The sequence below is a fragment of the Syngnathoides biaculeatus genome, chromosome 15 (assembly GCF_019802595.1).
Source record: "Syngnathoides biaculeatus isolate LvHL_M chromosome 15, ASM1980259v1, whole genome shotgun sequence".
NCBI classification, from domain to species: Eukaryota; Metazoa; Chordata; class Actinopteri; order Syngnathiformes; family Syngnathidae; genus Syngnathoides; species Syngnathoides biaculeatus.
Window position 1 is genome coordinate 15,520,421 of NC_084654.1, and position 19,930 is coordinate 15,540,350.

At 41.5% G+C, this 19,930-nt stretch overlaps 1 protein-coding gene across 12 annotated transcripts in view; it reads left to right on the forward strand.

The window, feature by feature from the left end:
• Positions 1–19,930, forward strand: part of LOC133513351 (uncharacterized) — a 197,631-nt gene that overhangs the window by 125,173 nt on the left and 52,528 nt on the right. The window lies entirely within an intron of this gene.

Below are 19,930 nucleotides of genomic sequence, written 5' to 3' on the forward strand. Positions count from 1 at the left end.
GAGGGACGGCGGTGATCATTTTGCCGGGGGAGTGGGCGTGAATCATGGCGGGGAAGGACGGGATGCTGCAGGCGACGGATGAATCATTAGAATGGCGGTTAAAAAAGAGAGGAGAAGGGCTTGCCCCCCCCCCCCCCCCCCGCCACACGCCACGCCAACCCCGCTCGCTGTGACTTAGATCCATCGACTGCTGCATCGACCCTCAGGATTCCAACGCCCGTCTGGCCTTTTTTTAAAAAAAAATATATATATATTTTGCCTCTGTCGCAATCTTTCTACTCTTCCGCTCTCATCAGGCGTGTCATTCCATCAGAGGCCTCCTCTCTTCTCCACACCTCCGCTAAGCCGCTTGAAGTATGACTTGACGCGGGAATGGCAAATGAATTCCCAGTCTGAGTGCGTACTCCTAGCCTCTCTGTTGCCCTCCCTCTGTCGCCTCGGGCAACCTATTCTACCTCTCTTCCTTGTCCTCGATCCGCTCCTTCATTACTACGTTCCCGACACCCACGGTGAGCTCACCGGATTCCGGGTGAACTGCTCGCATGCGGCGAAATGACAAACATTAAAGGAAGAAACATGAATGATTTCAGCGTGCTGACGAAGGGCGGTTATTCTTGGCCCACTTCTCCCAGTCCAATAATCAATTAGCAGCAACGTCCACACGAGAGCTTCAGGTCCCCAAAGCTTTGACTTTGGACAGGCAGAGGTGAGAGCAAAACAATGTGAAAACAGACACATGAATGTTTGTGAAGGCTCCCCATTAAGTTCCACCCTTGAATTTGCATATTAATTGCATTTTGGCTCTACTCGCCTGCTTTAAGGCTTGTGTTTATAGGTGCTTCATTCCTTTGAGAAGACATTCGTGTCCGCGGGGAGCTCACCTGCAACAGAGGACAAGAAGTGAATTTCCACAGGAAATTGCTTTAACATGAGTGTAATCGAATTTGCTCCCACACAAACCTTGAGTGGAGGGCCTAGAGGGCTTGGCCGCATGTGGATCTGCTCTATTCGTGCAGTGTAATATCACATACAGTATATGGCCGTTCTGAAACAACTGCAAGATGTAGTAAATGTTTCAAGTCGTCTGGCAAACCCCAAACTTCTCACATCACACATTTTCTCCAGCCGTCCGCTTGCGACACGCACGCCGAGCGTGCTTTGGCAGCTTTCTCTACGAATATTTGAAAAGATGTGAAAGTTTTAATGACTGGATTGAGTGGGGATAAAGGAACAGCTGGAGATTTTGTAATGTAATGGCTATTCTTATATGGGAGGGGTACATGCAAGCTGTCTGGTTTTGAAAATGCAGTACTGCAGTATCCTTGCGCACAAAGAACAGGTGATGGAGGGTTCTCTTGTCCCCATCTCCAAAACAGTGTGGCCATCTGGAGCACATTTCAATATGATGCAGTGAATGCTACTTACTGCACATGTATGTTATATTGATCATTCATAGTGGTGCTCTTTATTTTTAGGTTATCTCTGATTCGCTTTTTTTTTTATTAGAGATTCTTGTGTGCAATTTTGTAGAATTGTTTTTGTCATTAGCCAAAGCACAGAAACAATTGCAGTGTTGACCCAGACAGCCATTTTCCAGTTGCAACGTGATGCGGGCATTAACTCATATGATATGGCTATTACATATGGGCATTTAACTGGATTTCCTTGGTTGGCAGTAGGAGAAAAGAAATTAATACATTAATTGTTATTTATTTCAGTGGGCGGGGAGAAGCTCTCTCTCGTGGCAGGTGCGTTGGACACAAAAATGCTATCCAGTGGAGTTGTGCCATCGCAAATATCTGCTTGCATATAGCTCAGCCTCCCACAGCTGTGACATCATAGTCACAAGTGCACGATATATGATATTCTATTTGCTGCTACGACACGCAGAATTGATGCTGGTAGATGGATATGCAAAATTTATAACATTGTATCCCCTTTCTTAGTCATCGGCTCCCTCAAGGTAGCGTCTGTAGCATTTTAACAGGATTATAGATGAAGTTTTAGTTATATTAATGCAGTACTATCTCGTGTAGAATGAGACTCGTTGCAATGTTGCTTTCTCAATGTGTCAGGTATGCATTGCTTGGTCGAGCCAAATTCCACCACATGAGACTTTGCTTTCTTCTTCTGTTCAAGTCGGAATTTAATGATCCTCGCTCAGAGGGGGAGTAACTCAGTTCTAGGACATTGATTTTCTTTTGCGTTGGTGATTGATCTGTGGCCTGGAAAAGCTCAGTATGTCACTGTGCCTGCAAAAAGATCTTGAGCCAACCCAAATTTAGCATATACAGTACAGCATGTACATCATAGAATCCATAAAGCTAAATCCCTGATATCCCTTTATTAGGCTTCGATGCAAGGGGTGCTTTATTTGGACCGCAGCATGATGATTAGTAGCTGCTCTGCCACTGGCCCCGATGCCTAATGGCCTTTCCAGTCTAGTGTGAATAAAATGTGAACTGTAGCCTGCGAGTGTCATTACGACCTCAATCGCAGTGGACCACTCCCCAGGCCTCCCCGTGGCGGCACCCACTGCATCACAGCCCCCCCTCGGAAGGACGGATGTGCGCACACAAACACACACACATGCGCAAATTACACCCCTCAGACTTTCCATTAGGCCATTTGCCGCAGCACGCTTCTCTTAACATGGTTGCCTGAATGCACTGTCTCATTTGTGCTAATGCAGACTGGGTGTAGCCCCCCCCACCCCGCCAGCCTCACTCTCTCTCTCTCTTTCTTTCTCTCTCTCTCTCTCTCTCTCTCTCTCTCTCTCTCAACCCCACCAATGCGCACCAAAGCCAGTGTTTTTACTTTTGGGAGGCAAACAAAGAAATACACTGGGACTTTGCAGTGCACGCAACAACAACATGCGCTGCTGTGTTTTCGGGAGCTTCCTATGTGCCGTATAATGTCGTCTGAGGGGGTTTGGTCGGCACGCGGTGGGACACGTAGGGCTGCTCTCCCGCAGATGCAATTAGGCTAAATGGGATTATGCCTATCACATTTCAGACAGGCCGGGCCTCACAGCCACCTGGGGAAGGGGTGATGGGTGGAGGAGGGGGATGATGGAGAAAAAAAGAGGTGGAGAGGATGGAGGGAGAGGAATGCTGTCTCTTAGATACCGCATCCCGTATAATGCCTCTTCCTGTGTGCTGGCGCACGTCTTTATAAGATTTGCGATTTTCACTTGATGTCAGCTCAGCGTATATTTGTGACCTGACATTATAAGGGCGCGGTGTGTTGCTGTTGATATGATGCACTTTAGAGGTACACCCCCTGTGGTGTGAGGCTAAATGTCAGAGACAAGCGTTGACATTTTCACACCAGGTGATTGGACCACAATATTCTCCCCTTGGAAGTCTACTCCAGAAGATTGTGTTGGACAAATGGACCGAGATAGGCCATAGGCACCTTTACATTTTCTTACAAACCACTTCTCAAGTACAGTATACTTTTTACAATAATATGAATCTAAAACACTATACACTACTTTATTTGCAGCTGCAGATACAATTTCTGCAAATAGTGAAGGCTATTTATAATCTGCTGCATATGCAATGAGGAGAAAGGACTTCGTATGTATTGTATTTTGGATGACAATAAAAAATATCATTGATATAGTAAAATGTATGACGAGTGAAACCAGATTTATATACTGTTGAAAATGACTTGCTCTCATTGACGATGGAACGTTGACGGCTCAAGCTTTTTTGCTGAAAAGTTCTGGAGATGTGGGGTTTTCACCTGATGCCAGCAGTACTGTAAATTTATTTTTTTTCTTCCACACATTTGTATTACAGAGAGAAGCGTAACTATGTAAGATATTGTCATGCTGGAGTTTATAGAATACTGTTGTCAGACTAACTGCTGGTGCCTTGATTTAGCATTGAGGCAAAGAGGTATAAATTTAGTTGGGGATCTTGCAAAAAGTTAATCATGCATTCAATTGAAACCAAACTATATTTCAGAAGTCTGTTTCTCGAAATGTGCAGTCCAATTCTAATAGAATCCAATTAAACAGGCACCACATAAAGGAAATGAAACCTTTATAAAATCAGTAAGACTTTGAAGTCATCACACGTACTGTCAGTGTTCTATGAATTAAAATGCATCATTTAATGTCCAAAATCCTGCTTAAAGTCGTATGAGCAGAAGCTCAAAATTATTTAGCTGCATAGTCTAGATGTTAAAATTGAGCAGTTCTGGGTTTCGGTTGTAAATAATTTTAATTCAACTATTGTCTACACAATGAACAACTTAAATGCTACAAAGCCCTATTTCAATATATTTTCATCCACTTTCCCTACCGTTAATCCTCACCAGGGTCGTGTGACTGTTTGAGCCTCTCCCTGCTGACTGGGCGAGAGGCGGGGTACAACCTGAATTGGTTGCCAGCCAATCAGAGGGCACACATGAACAACCATTTACACTCACATTCACAGTTAGGGACAATTTTGAGTCACTGATATTTTGTTGTGTGATTGTGTGCCTTTCAGAGGTGTGGTATGTTAACTGACATCAGAAGCTGGTCAATTCTCGTGATCTTGTTTTGTATTTACTGTTGCATCGGCAACTGTGGCCCTTATACCCCACCATACTTCATTCGAGCGTTGGCGTCACTGAAATTTCACTCGTAACAGCAGCAAAATCCGCCAAGCGATGGTTCATAACGCAAAAAGGAGACCATGTTAATGTTTTCCCAGTGTGTATGTTCACTTTTAAATGCCTGCTGCTGTCATGAATGAAAGGTCACCGAACTGAAGCTCAAATTAAACATGAATAACTTCCTCCTCCATCGTCATGCGTATCCCCTCTTGCACACAATTCCCAATATTTGGGCAGGCCCTTTCTCATCCATGTGTCCCGCTTTTGGTCAGTCTCCCACAGACTCGCTCTCACATTAATCAAAAAGGAACGTGGTTCTCAAGCTCAATTCTGAGCCCGCTGGTACCAGCTGTGTTTGGGACAAGCCAGTATTGGCTGGACTGCCCCTGATCACACACTGTCATTGTTCCCTGGGCCTTGTAAACACTGAGCAGGCTACAGCTGATCAAATCCAAGCTAATATAAGATCACACATGGAGGGACGCATGCACATTTACATGGGCATGCAATTTCCCATGAAACACATTTATTTATTTTTTCTGTGAGTGTGTCTATAGCTGCACTAATGGAAGTTGTTAACTTCTAGAAAGAATCTTCATGGGGTTTAACGGGGGGCACATTTGTCACTGCAAGCAAATGACTTTCTTAATGATGAGGGATTAAACATTTATGGAGACCTAAGCCTGCTCTTACACTTCCAGAGCACAGTGGGGAGAGAACGGAGACTTGGTAGCGTAAACTAGGGAGCCATGAGAGGCTATGGACCATTAATTACTCAATTTGTTGACGTTATGACAAATAGTGTTGCCCTGGCCCTCACCAGTGTCCGTGACATTTACAAGGCCAGCTGGACAAAGTCGCCGCATTTTTCCTGTTGAACCCACACGTGCAGGTTGACTTTAATCTATCTTGATCTTTTTTCAGCCGCGTCACAACGTGATGGTAGTTTAATTCAGGCATAAAATAAAAGGGAAAGCAGTTTTTTACGAACAATTTCGTCACTGTCTGTGCTGAGTTTCTGTCTTCACACTGTTTCTGTTGTTGGTTCTGTCACTGTGTCAACTGGAGAGGTGAGACCGCAAGTGTGAACATAAACAGCAGTGCTTATTTCAACCCAGACCACGATCTTTCCCAGAGCTGAAAACGAGGCCCATTTTTGACTGGCCAAGTAGACGCGCACCATTGGACTGATATGACTTCCTTATCAGAAAATATTTATTAGGCTTTCTTTTTGTAATTAAGAAGTACTTTGTGAAAAATGGCTCAAAGGCCGTGGGTGTGATTTATTCCACACTTTCCTCCAGTCTTGTCCAACTAGATAACAGTTCTAAATTCAGATGATTTTATGATTGAGAGTTGAACCAATTTTTACACCAGTTTGCACGCCTGTCACACATCCTGTGATACGAGATGTCACCCCAACCTCATCAGAGTATCAGAAGAATAAGTCAAAGTGTGTTTTGCTTTGGGGAGGCTTTTTGGGATTCTGAAAGATGGAGCAGCACCCATACAATGTAGTGGTCTGTCTGTTTGATGTAGTCAGTGATGATATAGTGGTCCAATTGCCTAATTTTGCTGTGGGTGAATTTGAATAATTAGGTCCGATCTACGTCATAAACCGTGCCGTAGGTGTGACAGAAGAATTTAAGGTGGAGGTTGGACTGCATCAGGGATCCGCTCTGAGCCCCTTCCTGTTTGCTGTAATAATGGATAGGCTGACAGATGAGGTGAGACTGGAATCCCCTTGGACCATGATGTTCGCAGATGATATTATGATCTGCAGTGAACGCAGGGTGCGGGCGGAGGAACAATTTGAAAGATGGAGGCACGCACTGGAAAGGAAAGGAATGAAGATTAGCCGAAGTAAAAGAATATATGTGCATGAATGAGAGGGGCAGAGGGTGAAGAGTAAAGCTCCAGGGAGAAGAGATACCGAGCGTGGACAACTTCAAATATTTGGGGTGAACAATACAGAGCAACGGAGAGTGTGGTCAGGAAGTGAAGAAACGGGTCCAAGCGGGTTGGAACAGTTGGCGGAAGGTGTCTGGTGTTCTATGTGACAGAGGACTCTCTGCTAGGATGAAGGGCAAAGTTTATAAAACAGTGGTGAGGCCGGCCATGATGCACAGATTAGAGACGGTGGCACTGAAGAAACTACAGGAAGCAGAACTGGAGGTGGCAGAAATGAAGATGCTGAGGTCTCGCTTGGAGTGAACAGGTTAGAAACAAGCTCATTAGAGGGAAAGCCAAAGGTGGTTGTTTTGGAGACAAGATTAGAGAGATCAGACTTCGATTATTTGCACATGTCCAGAGGCGAGAGAGTGAGTATATTGTCAGAAAGGTGATGAGGATGGAGCTGGTAGCCGAAAAAGAGCGAAAGGAAGACCAAATAAAAGGTCGATGGATGTTGTGAGGGAGGACATGAGGACAGTGGGTGTTAGTGAGGAAGATGCACGAGACGGGATTAGATAGAAAACGATGACATGCTGTGACGATACCTAATGGGACAAGCTGAAAGGAAAAAAATATCTACATCATAAACACATGGACATCTGATAGGATTGTTTTGCAAGCCTTATGACGTTTATTGCCAAACCGCATAATCTCAAAGTTTAACCATGTTAGGGACTCATTTTGACACATGTAAAACAATGCAAGAAAATTGTAGTGTGATGGGATAAAACGGTCAACATTGTTGCTGAAAAGCCGCCTAAATTGGCTATCAAATACGTCTGTGCAGATTTCCTGCAAACCAAGTTTTTGTTGAGTGTGCAAAAACAGGTTCTTGTTGTGTTTTCCTTTTCAACTTGAGCTCAGCAGTGAAAGAAAGGAAACAGTGTGATGTGTTTGCGAGGTATGGTGCCGCACCCCACCTCCCGAAGCGCCGTCCTGACGTGCAAGTAGTCAACTGTGCCCCAGCGTGGCATCCACTAGAAATGGCGGGCTAAAAAGCCTTGGAGGCAATTTTCACATTCCCCAGTGGGCTAGCCAAGCACAGTGGAACCTTTGAAGTTGATGATACAATTTGGAATAAGAACAAACCTGTGGTAAAAATAGAGCTGTCAAGATATTATAAAAAAAGTGATTAATCATGATCGTTGATCTAAATAATCTGTTTAATCTCACCTGAAAAGCCCTAAAAATGATATACATGGTCAAAAGTACCTCAACAGTCATTTGTTTTGAACAAATGTAAACAGATGTCGTGCTAAATACAAATAAATAGTAAAATAAAAACATTGGTACTAAAGGGACTCATATTAAGCCATTCAAAAGGGTAAGAATACTTTTCTAAACATTATATGAGTATTGAATATAGAACTTGTTGTTTTCTTCCTTTTTCGGATAAAACGTATAAAATGCTAATTACACTGCCATAAATTAGCACATCAAAAATAACATTGCTCATCATCCCAAAGTGCATTGGTCAGACTATTGGTCACAGATTTAACTCAAACGTGAGGTGTTATCGAGAGTTCTGGCAATTGCTTTGCTGCTAATGTTAGCCGGACCTGCTCCGTATCACAACATAGGATTAAAGTTACACTAACTCATCACAATGTACCCTGAAACACCAGCAGAGGGATACAAAGTAACCCAAATATAAAACAGCTCTCAAAAGACAAAATTTAAAAAAAAAAAAAAAAGTAGATTAATGCGATTAAAAGACACGACACGCAAAATTTGACTGTAATTAATCACAGTTAATGTAATACTTTCACACCCCCGAGTGAAACTATACCTTAAATGTCTTGCCAGAAAATAGAGATCATAATATACATCGCGATATTTCAGTTTTTCTGTGAGATTTAGGCCTAACTAGCATTTAAACTTTGAATAAGTGCAGCGTCAAACGTTTTTAAATAGTGGGACACATTTCTTTTTTTCGATGTTCCTATTTGCTTACACAATTCTTTATTTGAAAAAATATATATATTTTTAAGTCTGAGATGAGCTATTTAGCTATCACTATTTTTTGTGTACTAACATAAAGCAATAATATGACTAGTCAAGAATACAAAATGCAAGTGAGCTCTGTTTGGTCATCTTTTAAAAATGTTTTTATTTGATGCATCATTTCATTCATCTGCATCTAACCTGCAGTGAGGGAAACGACACAAGGGAGTACATGTTGTACACTACTCTCGCTTCCCTAAAGCAAGTTCCATGGTGGTTATTAACCTTTAACAACACCAATGTATCACTTGGTGAACACAACCACCATTCATCAGTAATTTTAACAATTTGTCAGAATGAGTCTCGGGTGAACTGCGGAGGTCTAAAGAGTAGCTCATTTATAGTGCTAAATGACTCGGGCACCTCATTCTGAATAATGACTCCTTTTTATAGGAGACACTCAAGATTGACCGGGCGGGTGCTCGAATAATAGCCGCATTTATGAGTCAAACGTATGGCGAGGAGTCACATAGGCCATTGTGGGCTGATCTGTGTGTCTCCTGGTGGCTGCTAAGCGAGATGGGTTTTTGGGTCTTTTTTTTAAAAAATCCTGTTCTTGTTATCGGCCTTCACAGTAGATGCGTCCCGCTGCCAGCTGCTGGAAGCTGGCAATTAGGCGTTGCACTTGAAACAAGGTGAGTCAGGACCTTTTAATGGTGCAGTGTAGGAGTTCTGCAGCACTGAGGTGTGCTTCTCCAATTAGTTGTTTGCAATGATGCTGTCGGAATGCATGGACCTGCGTAAATGCTTTAAAATAAATTTTTGCGGTTATTTCTGGGAGGAGTGAGGTTACACATCTAATTCTGTGCTGCTGCTCATCCTAGACCTTGATGAGGGGCACTTGTGTTTAGTCTAGCGCACTTTGCTTCCTTGGCCACTTACCCCAGGCAACCTTGAATCTGAGTGTTGGTGATCTTGAGCCAGTGACTGCGGTGCCGCGTTTGCTCCCCCTCACGCGCGCACACACGTGCAGAAAGCATTATTAGCGTGACGAATGCTTACCGATACAATTATAAACCGGTTTTTAAATAGAACATAGCGTAGGCTGAAATAACAATACAATGTCTCCGGTATTTTCTGCTACGTTTAATTACAATTATATTAATTTAGAGCTCTTCAGGCGCCTCTCATCTAGCTTTCCCTTAAATCTTAAAAGTGCGTGACAGATAAGGCATTTGTAAACAAATATTTTTCAAATTCACAGATTTTAGCCCAAGAAGGGAATGTTTATTTTTAAACAACGACAATTGAGTAACTGGAAAGCTGATACCCAGTTCATTATGGATTATTTTTCATGGAAAAAATTTTCGTGTATTTGTCCATTCAAAGATAGCATTCTACTTGAAGTCTATTTTTTAAATTATATTAATGCTTATCTTTTAATGATTCCAATGTTGTTGATTCCACAAGGATTGTAATCACATAAATTAAAAAAAAGAAAAAAAAGAAAGAAAAAGAATAAAAGAATAAAATAACTCTTTCAATATCACAAAATATATGTGATATGAAATTTCAGATATTTGATGCAGCTTTTATCCCAAATATCCTTCCTAAAGCAAGACTCCCATTTCTAAGGGCTTTGGACAAAATCATTGTGAAAATTTTTCCATTTGACATGAAAAATTCCTTTAAATGTGTTCTGGAACATATTTCTCTGCTTTTAGTTAGGATCCCATTTATAAAGTAAGTGAATCTGTAACGACAAACCAATTTGTGTCTGAATGTAATCCAGATTGAGTGTTTGGAAGCAATATGGAAAATCCATTTAACATGCTTATACCTCTGCACTCATAGCCTATCTGATTGCATGAAAAGTTGCTATGTGAAAGCTCAAATCATCTGGATCAGATCAAATTTTTTTTTTCACATGACAGAATGTAGCAGTATTATTATATTTAACTTTCGGTTTTAAATTCGGTGCTTGAAAGAAAAAAGGCCTGCATTAATTTGACAAGATTGGGCAGCTCCATTCTTGAGTCTTGTTTAAAAAAAAAAAAATCTTATTGACTGAGTCCCAATGTGTTCACATTATTGGTGTCGGAAATAACATTATAACAAAGCTCCTGGGAATCAAGAAGCACGTGTGCGATTCTCTTGCAAGGAGCTGTCGTTCTTTCACTCTTTTGTTCTCCAGGAGATAAAGAGCATCCATTGCTTGGTGACAAACACATAAATATGCATTCATCTGTTCTGCTTGGGTGATTGTGAAGAACTGTCAAGCATCAAATGTAAAGGTCACGCCTTGCATGCTGTAAGAGGAAATCCGGGGGACTATGGTTAGGGCACTATTTGAATAAACTATGCAAGGAATTACAAGTAACCTTCAGGGGTAAACGTTGACACCCCATCCCCCCCGCAACCCACATTTTGCCCTCTCTGGCTTTCACAATAAAACACACAAAATGTCACCATCCTGGATGAGACTAGATTTATTTTCATTTTCCATAGCTGTAGCTGTCAAGCTTTTTTTTTTCTTTGTTCCCAACAATAAAAGACAATATAATAGTTTTGCACATGGAGCCCTCATCCCCCCCCCCCCACCTTTCTGGGTACAGTGTGACAGCCTAGCAGAATGTGGCAGGTGGTGATCTTTCAAGCCGAGTGCAGGGTGACCTTGCCACTTCCTGTTTCAGAAAACCGTTTGCTAGGTAACACTAGAAATGTGCCGCCGCTCGCGAACAGAGGGCCAGTCCACCCCCCCACTTCCTCAGCCTCATGGCAGCAGATGCCACATGGCGGGCTCCGGCGCGTTTAGCCGCCCAGGAGACGAAGGCGAGCAACAGGCCGGGTCACCGCAGCCCATGTCCGTGTCATGCACGGGAGAGGCCTTCTCAGCAGGCAGGCGGGCGCTGTGCCGTCCTCTTCTGCTTTTTGGTGACAGAGTCGAACAGCTCGTTTGCATGTGCTTTGTGTAGACTAAAGCAAGTGGCTGTCAGGGATAATTAAAAGTAATAGCGCTTAGCGCTTTTTGGATTAGTGCGCTAGACGACAACAACATTACTGTCTGGGTTAGTGTCTTTGTTTATGTGGCTTATACGAGGTGTGACAATAAAGAAAGGAGACTATCAAATTCAAATGGACTCTTTGCTGCATGTTTGGGCCACCTCCAGTTGCTTGACAATGAATGACGGCAGTGTGCTGCACAAAAAGCCTGAAGAAGAAGCGAACACTATTAGAGCTCAATAGCGGCGAGATGTTGCAAAATATTGTCTTATGAATGACACTTTCACCATTGCATTTCTGTATTGTCATGACTTTTTGACTTTTTTTTTTTTTTGGGTGTCCCACTTAAACAAATGAATCCTGTTCATTTTAATTGATTTGTTGTTTTGATTTGAGCAGAAAATGATTGAAATTTACATTTCCCATAAATTTCCCAGAAAGCACACACAAACCAAATACTGTTTTAATGTTAAGGGCACAACTATTGAACAGCAGTTATGTACTTATTTGATTGTCAAAAGCTTTACATGACTTTCGATTTCAAATTAAATGTATTAAGAATATCCATCCATCCATTTTATTTCCCGCTTATCCTCACTAGGGTCGCGGTAAGTGCTGGACCCTATCCCAGATGTCAATGGGCAGTCGGCGGGGTACACCATGAACTGGTTGCCAGCCAATCGCAGGGCACATAAAGACAAACATCCGCTCTCACAATCACACCTAGGGGCAATTTAGAGTGTCCAATTAATGGTGCATGTTTTTGGGATGTGGGAGGAAACCAGAGCGCCCAGAGAAAACGCAACACAGGGACGGGGAGAACATGCAAACTCCACGCAGTCGGGTCCGAGATTGAACCCAGGTCCTCAGAACTGTGAGGCCAACGCTTTCCTGCTGCTCCACCATGCCGCCCTATTAAGAATATTTATAATGAAATCCAGGAGTGAGATTATACTGTACATTTACGATTCTGTGATAACGGCCTTTTGAAGGAAACCACAACTATGATATGGCACGCAATGAAATTAAATTTGACACCTCTGATTTAATCTAAAGAGTCAAAAAAGTGAGTTTCAAAGATAAGCTCCTTATCATTTCTGCCTCCACAAAAAATAGGCCATCTCTTCCAGTTAAGTGTTCAGTGAAGGCATACATGAACATAACCAATACTGAACTTCGCGTAGATGTGTGTAGTTTCTTTACCAAAAGATCTCGCCAAAACCTGCCATTGATGTTCAAGCTCTTTCGGCCATTTTTTTATATTGATCCGTAAAAACAGAAATTGCTCTGACAACTTTTCACCGTTTCCATTTTGACTAGACGCTTTTGGCGTCAACATTATGTTCTTAAGTCAATTTAAATTGTGCTACTGTACTTTCCAACAATTGACGGGCAAAAGTCATCTGAGATAGGCTCCAGCTCATCCCGATGCAAATGAGGACGAGCGTTTTAGCTATGAACGGATGGATATTTGCACATTAATTTGGAACTCCAAAAGACATTGAGATGCACAGAAGCGCAGCCACTTCTTTGACAAATCACCTGAAATGAAATTAACATTTCCCCCACGCTGTGTAAAAGGGCTACAAAGGTTTATTCACCTTCAAATTAAAAGTATTGCTTGGATTCACTGGAGGGAATTATATGTGATGGTTAAACGCAGTGTAATAATCTGTGCGGACAAACTTTGAAACATCAAATGTAAATAGCTGCCTGCTTGGCAAGGAACCAAAGGAGGATTTTAAATATCTTTGGAACAGATGAGAGCGAATGGTGACAAATGGTGCAACATATTGAAAGAAAAAGTTGGATTGAACCTACAGCACATAAAAAAAGCAAACAGCTACCTAATAAAATTGATATGCACTTGAATGAATTTATCTTGCCATTACTTTTATTCACACCACTGGGCTTGGGGATTCACTCCTTTAATTGATTGGAACAACATCTTTTTCCACCATAGAAGAATAAGACCATATCTGCAATTTATTTGTGGATACATCAAGGCACAATAATTGAAAGATAGTAGAAAAGCTCCATAATCTAAGGCAAAGGTGTCAAACTCAAGGCTGGGGGCCAGATCCGGCCCACCAAATGATTTTATGTGGCCCAACATTTATGTCAACTTCCGTGATTCTTGTTCAAATCTGTACCAAAATTTCAAATCGTCAAATCTTAAATCATAACATTCAGGTATTGCATGTGTTTTTACGTTAGAATAGTTGAAAAACCCATTAGTTTTGGTTTCTGATTCCAAAAGTACAGAAGGGAAAGTTCATTTTCTTTGCAAACTAGTTCAAAGTTTTCCTCATCATTCAAAAACTGAACTAGTTGACATTGTTCTGTATTGCTGACAGGGTATTCCCCTTAAAATACTGGCATTTTGTTTTCCCACTCTTGCTACACGAACAGTCTACACTAGTGGCGAGCTGCAGTTTTTACCCTAGAATCTGAAAAACATGAGAGAAAATGTGTGCCTCTTGTTTCGCCTCTCATACAATCACACAAAAATGCCTTCACGGACGCGAGCGAAAGCAGCGTCTCGTCAGCTTCCAAGGTTTGAACTGACCACACGGAAGCAGCAACATAAAAGAGTGTGCATCCTCGAAACATCTCTCTAGATATCAAACAACATGCGAACATGCAAATGAGCACCAACTGTACATCTCCCATGAAACCAATCAGCATGAACAACAAATAATCTGCACAGTTATGGACACATTACCACAATATATAGAGCTGTGAGAAAGGGTGCCATGGTGCATTACTGGTTACCACATTTGCCTCACGGTTCTGACGTCCCAGGTTCAAATCCTCTCGCCTGTGTGGGGTTTGGATTTGCACCCTGTGCCTGCGTGGGTTTTCTTCGGGTACTCCAGTTTCCTCCCACATTCCAAAAATATACATGGAAGGTTAATTGAAGACTAAATTGTCTGTATATGCAAATGTGAGTGGGAATGGTTGTTTGTTTCTCAGGTATGTGCCTTGCGATTGGTTGGCAACCAGTTCACGGTGTACCCCGCCTCTCGCCTGCATATAGCTGGGTTAGCCTCCAGCACCCCCGCGACCGTAATGATGTTCAGCATTTCAGAAAATGAATGGATGGAGTTGATCGTTGATCTCGTTCAGGTACAACAGCGAGTAATCTAAATGGCGACTACATGCTTCAAGGCCCCGAGAGGTTGCCCTCTCGCTTGCCCGCACTGCAAATAGAACACGGCTAAAGGAATCAAGGTTTACTTCCTGGCTCTTTCTAGGTCATTATTTATTATGTAAAACATCAACGTCCTTGGCCACCGCCGCATGGGATCTTCTTCCTTTGCCCACCAATTGACAGATCTCATTATGCGATAAAGGTGACAAAGATAGCTCATAATGCTTCAGAGAAATGTAACACCATTAGCAGGTCATTGTCACTGTTCTAATGTGTCCTTTTAAGCCGCTTAGTGAACTGGTGTTGAAGTGTGATACAGGGATTAACCTATCAGAGTTGCTGCGGAGGAGTTGAGCCGCCAATGAGGAGGAATTTTTTGGGGATATGCGGTGATATCATCCCAGGCGCCGTTGCACAGTCACACAGGTTTACGGGATATGGCGGATGATGTCTGCAGGCATGAAATGAGTGTTTCTTTAACCGACGTGAAGATATTTCGGCTTTTTTTTTTTTTTTAACTTCGTATTATGTTCCTTAGTCGTTTAGACCATGTAGACCAAGCTAATATCTTCACTACTTGTCACCCAATGGCGCTACATAAACATCACAAATCTTAAACACACCTCAACGCTGCATCAGGACAGTCGTTATAGTGCCCCCCCTGCATGAATTATTGAGCAGATTCCACGTTTGAGTTGTGGAAATTGCTTTGAGTGACAGCAACTTCTTGCGGCGTGAACCAGATAATTATGATCATAATCATCATTGAGCCATTAATCACGCTCCTGCTGACACAATTTCTCTGATCAATTAGCACGAGTCACTCAATTAACGCTCTGTGTTGCAACAACAACTTCTTAAAGTTTGCGCATCACAATAGACATGCGATAGTTACAACAATAACTTCAGGACACGTGAATACGAGAATGTACAGTAAAGCGTGTAACTCCCAATTTTGTTTTCTCGCATATTCCAAAAAATGCTCATTAGTGTCTTGGAGGTGAATGTTTTTTTTAAATCATTAAGTACAAGTTGCTGAAATGGCTTCTGACAAATTCTGGCTCTGGTTCTGTGTGTGGTGTGCAATTTCATTTTGAGGGATTATAATTAGTATATTTAAAAAAAAATACACCCCCCAGTATATACATATATATTCCAGTTTTCCAGAAGTGCCAAAGGACATTTCAGCCCAGCTTTCCGATTGACTTTTTTTTCCTTTGTTAATTTCATGGCCCACCAGGAATTATCAAAGCTTTCTGATTACATTTTAATATGACCTTGATCTAAATACGCGATTAATCAATGCTGTAGCCATTAGCATCCTGCTAATTGTATGTGAAATAATAATAATAATTTGTCAGGCCCTCAAATGTCTTTTATCCTTTTATTTATTTATTGGGCATATGGAGGGAGAATAGCGCCGTGAGCCAAGATGGCTATGGTGAGGAGAGCCCCGAGATGCAAATTAAAACATTTTTAATTAAATCTACTGATCATAATGTCCCCCTTTTTTTAAAGCAATCTTCCTGACTCTGCTTGAATACACATACATTTTTAATACCTATATAAGAAATTACATTTTTTGTTTTTTGTTTGTATTTATTCATTTATTATGCATCGGTTTTTATTTTGCATTTAGCATGTTAGCTCTGCTAAAGTAGTAGCTCTTTACTGGCGTATGCCGCACAATGAGACAATATGTAAAATCACAATGCACTCATCAATATAATGGGACTATTTATTCGTTTTTTTTTTTTTTAGGAGAAGAGGTCATGTGATTGGCTGTTGTAATTATAGCATGCGCTTAATTACATTAGCAACCCTTCTGTCTTTTCATATTATCTTTGACACCCCCAAAAAATCCGCTGAGAGACATTTGATTATGTTAATCAGCAACATTTTATACATGGTAATGGAGGCCTAGTTCAAAGCCATTAGTGCTATGAGGAATCTCCATTTAAGTGTCTGTGCTCTCCAACGCAGCTCGCATGGAAATGCACGTTGTTTAATGGTATTGATTGACGGTGGGGGGAGAGCCGCGGGGCTTTTTGCTCATTACTCTATCTCATTCATGCCTTGCGGGGTAATGGTGCCTAAACACTGATAACCGCCACAGTTGCTCTGGTGATTGAAGAGAAACTCATAATCAGAAAAATATGAAGGGGAAACACAAAAAAAGTGTCATATGGGAAAAAAAAATGTCGAGTGGATGGGACCTTATGTCAGAACAAATCTGTGCATTTGTTTATTCCAGCCTCTTTTCACTGAATGCTGGAAGCATTTCACAAAAACTGTGAAAAGCCTATTAAAATTGGATTTTGGGGTCGAATGGCATCTTTTTGGAGAGAAACTTTCCTTTTATTTTATTTTTTAGGTTTGAGCTTTTGGGGCCTTTTGCAATGTTTGATGAAAACCATTTTGAAAGTAATCTTTCTAAGATAAGATTGGCTAGATATTGTTAATTGTTGGATTACACATAAAATCTGCTCTGCATGAAAATAGCAGTCATTGTGTTCTTATATTATTCCATTAAAATGCGGGATTATGGTATTATTTAATCAAATCAGTAGAAAACTCAATTTGAGCAGGAATAATCGTCACAGTGCCTTCCAGAGTTCTATGTTTTATACATTTTGTATTTTTGGTCGTTAGCAGTTCCAGAGTATGGGTATTTTGAAATGGTGTGATTGACTCATTGTGTAATGGTTCACCCACCTGATTTTCATACAAGAAACACAAGTTCAATTGCTAATTAGTGACTGTGTGAATGAAAGGTTGTCGGTGTTCATGTGTCCTGAGTGTACTGTAATTCCTGGCCTACAGAGCGCATCTGCTTATAAGCCTCACCCAGTACATTTGTAAAGGAAATACCATTTGGTACATACATACGCCATGGCTGTGTGAAAGCCGCAAGTGCCCACAATGAAATGCACATTGAAACACGAGATATTTACAAAAAAAAAACGGCACACAGAGTTTAACGCTAGCGCTGCGCTAATGCTAATCCTAGCACCGCGCTAACACTAACGCTAGCACCATGCTAATAGGGCCGATACTGATAAAAATCACTGAGACACGGTAGTAACACGCTAGCGCAGCGCTAACACCCGGACCGGTAAAAGTCACTTCCTCAGCACATATATGCCACCGGTCTCTCTTACCTTTTCCACTCGAGTGCCTCCTTGCGGCCGTTAGAAAATATGGACAAATTAGCCGCATCACTGCATAAACCCGCAGGGTTGAAAGCCTGTGAAAAAAGTCGCGGTTTATAGGCGGTAGTTTGCTTTTGCCCAAAGTCAGATGGGATAGCGCTCAAGTTCCCTGCTAAGCTCAACAAACTAAGTGATAGAGAATAAGGAAACATACCATAAAGTAAATAGTGAGTAAATCGGCTGCAATCAAATGTCCCTGACTTTGTACAATTTTCAGTAAATCATGCAGCAATGAGAACTTGTGCTACAGTATGTTTATGTTCTGCTCTGGCATACAGCAGTCATCTTCACACCACCGTGAACAAACCGGGATGGACGTGAGACAATGGGGGAGCAGCGGGATGGGCGAAGGTGACAGACCGTGTTTGCTGTCGCGCTTCTCATGAAATGCTCGTATGTGCATTGTTGCCGTTTCGTGGCGTTCAGTTACCGTGGACACAAACGTGCTCCAAAGCTGCCCAGTGTCCATGTTTCAGCTGTAGAAAGATTTGACAGAACGTAAAAATTGTGTCAGACCCTGGACAGAATGTCAGAAACGAGAGGGTCCCCCATTAGAATGGAGGGAATGAACTGTCATTCATGGTAAACGACTGGCCAAACTGTGAAAAAAATTTAGAATAGGGGGGAAAAAAAGCATCCAAAGTCTCCAAGTGCATTACAAACGGGTCTGCTGTGGCTAATGTGATCATAATTAAGGTTAAGGTTAATATTAGCAATTTGCAACATGTAGTAATAGTTTACTTTGTAAAATTCCTGTATTATGCTTTTCTCATTTGTAATTCAAGTTTAGACTGCAGACTTACATCTTAATGTTAGACGTTAGCCTTTTTTTTTTGCACATTTATGGACATCCAGAATGATACAATCTTGGATAAATCATATCCTGTGAAGTTAATAAAAGTTTTGTGATGGCCTTAGTTACACCATGGATTTGATCCTTTGTTTTTATATCATTTTCAAACAAACAGCTGTGAACTCTGGACAAAATCTAATGTAATGACAAGTACCCAAGTAAAATAAATTTCTAATCACAATAAGCTTTTCCTGACTAAATAAAAATACATTTTTTTCCATAGATTCCATCTTAAATTCCCCCTAAAAAACCAAAAAAACCAAAACATATTCACTTCCTCTCCCCCACCACCGTCTTTCCTACCAGTGAGGCAACAGACTTGCTCAGTCAACTGCTTCAAGATTTATTCTTTGCAACAAATCTGCAACAGCTGGAGAGCCGGGGAATGCATGTAAACTTTGTGTGTGTAATTTGGTGACAAGTCAGGCTTAATCAAGCCCCCATCGCCTGGATGAGGGGAGGCGCAGGGGCAGCGGCATATGGGGAGCGAGCTGAGTGGCGCGGACACCACGCATTAACATGCGCTACATACAGTAACTGCGAGTAGATATGTGCGGAGAGCTACGGTATATCTTTATTTGGATCAGAGATATGAATATGCACAATAAATACATAAATATACCCCTAATTAACACTGCATGCTCTCATCAGGTAAACCGCAGTTCCTGAAATAACTGTTGTGCCTCATTGACTGCAACAAATACACCCCATCCCAAAATGCTGAGTAACATAAATTATGACAGATACATAATATAATAGATAGTGTAAATAAAGGAACAAACAAGTGCATACTCAATTATAGACCATCATGAAGAAACTGTTTTTTTTGTTGACCTTGAAGACTTTTTTAAATGGAAGTCACCTGATTTACTTTAGGAAAAAAAACATTCAAATGGTTTGATGATTCCAGCAGACACATTTGAACACAACATGTCCTTGGCAGGGACATGTGTGACAAAAAACACAAGTTATAGGACAAACCTATGTAAAGACTGGCGGAAGAACAGCCTGGCATCATTTATTGGGAATGAGGGGGCATATGGGTGCTTACTAATAATAAGAATCCCGTTGGATGTGATGGAGGTTTTTGGCATTTGCTGATAATTATGCAAAGTGACTGTTTGACATTGACTGTCGAGAAATCCAAACAGATAAGATTTCGTATGAAAATTTTGCGGACAACCATTAACGAGGAGAGAC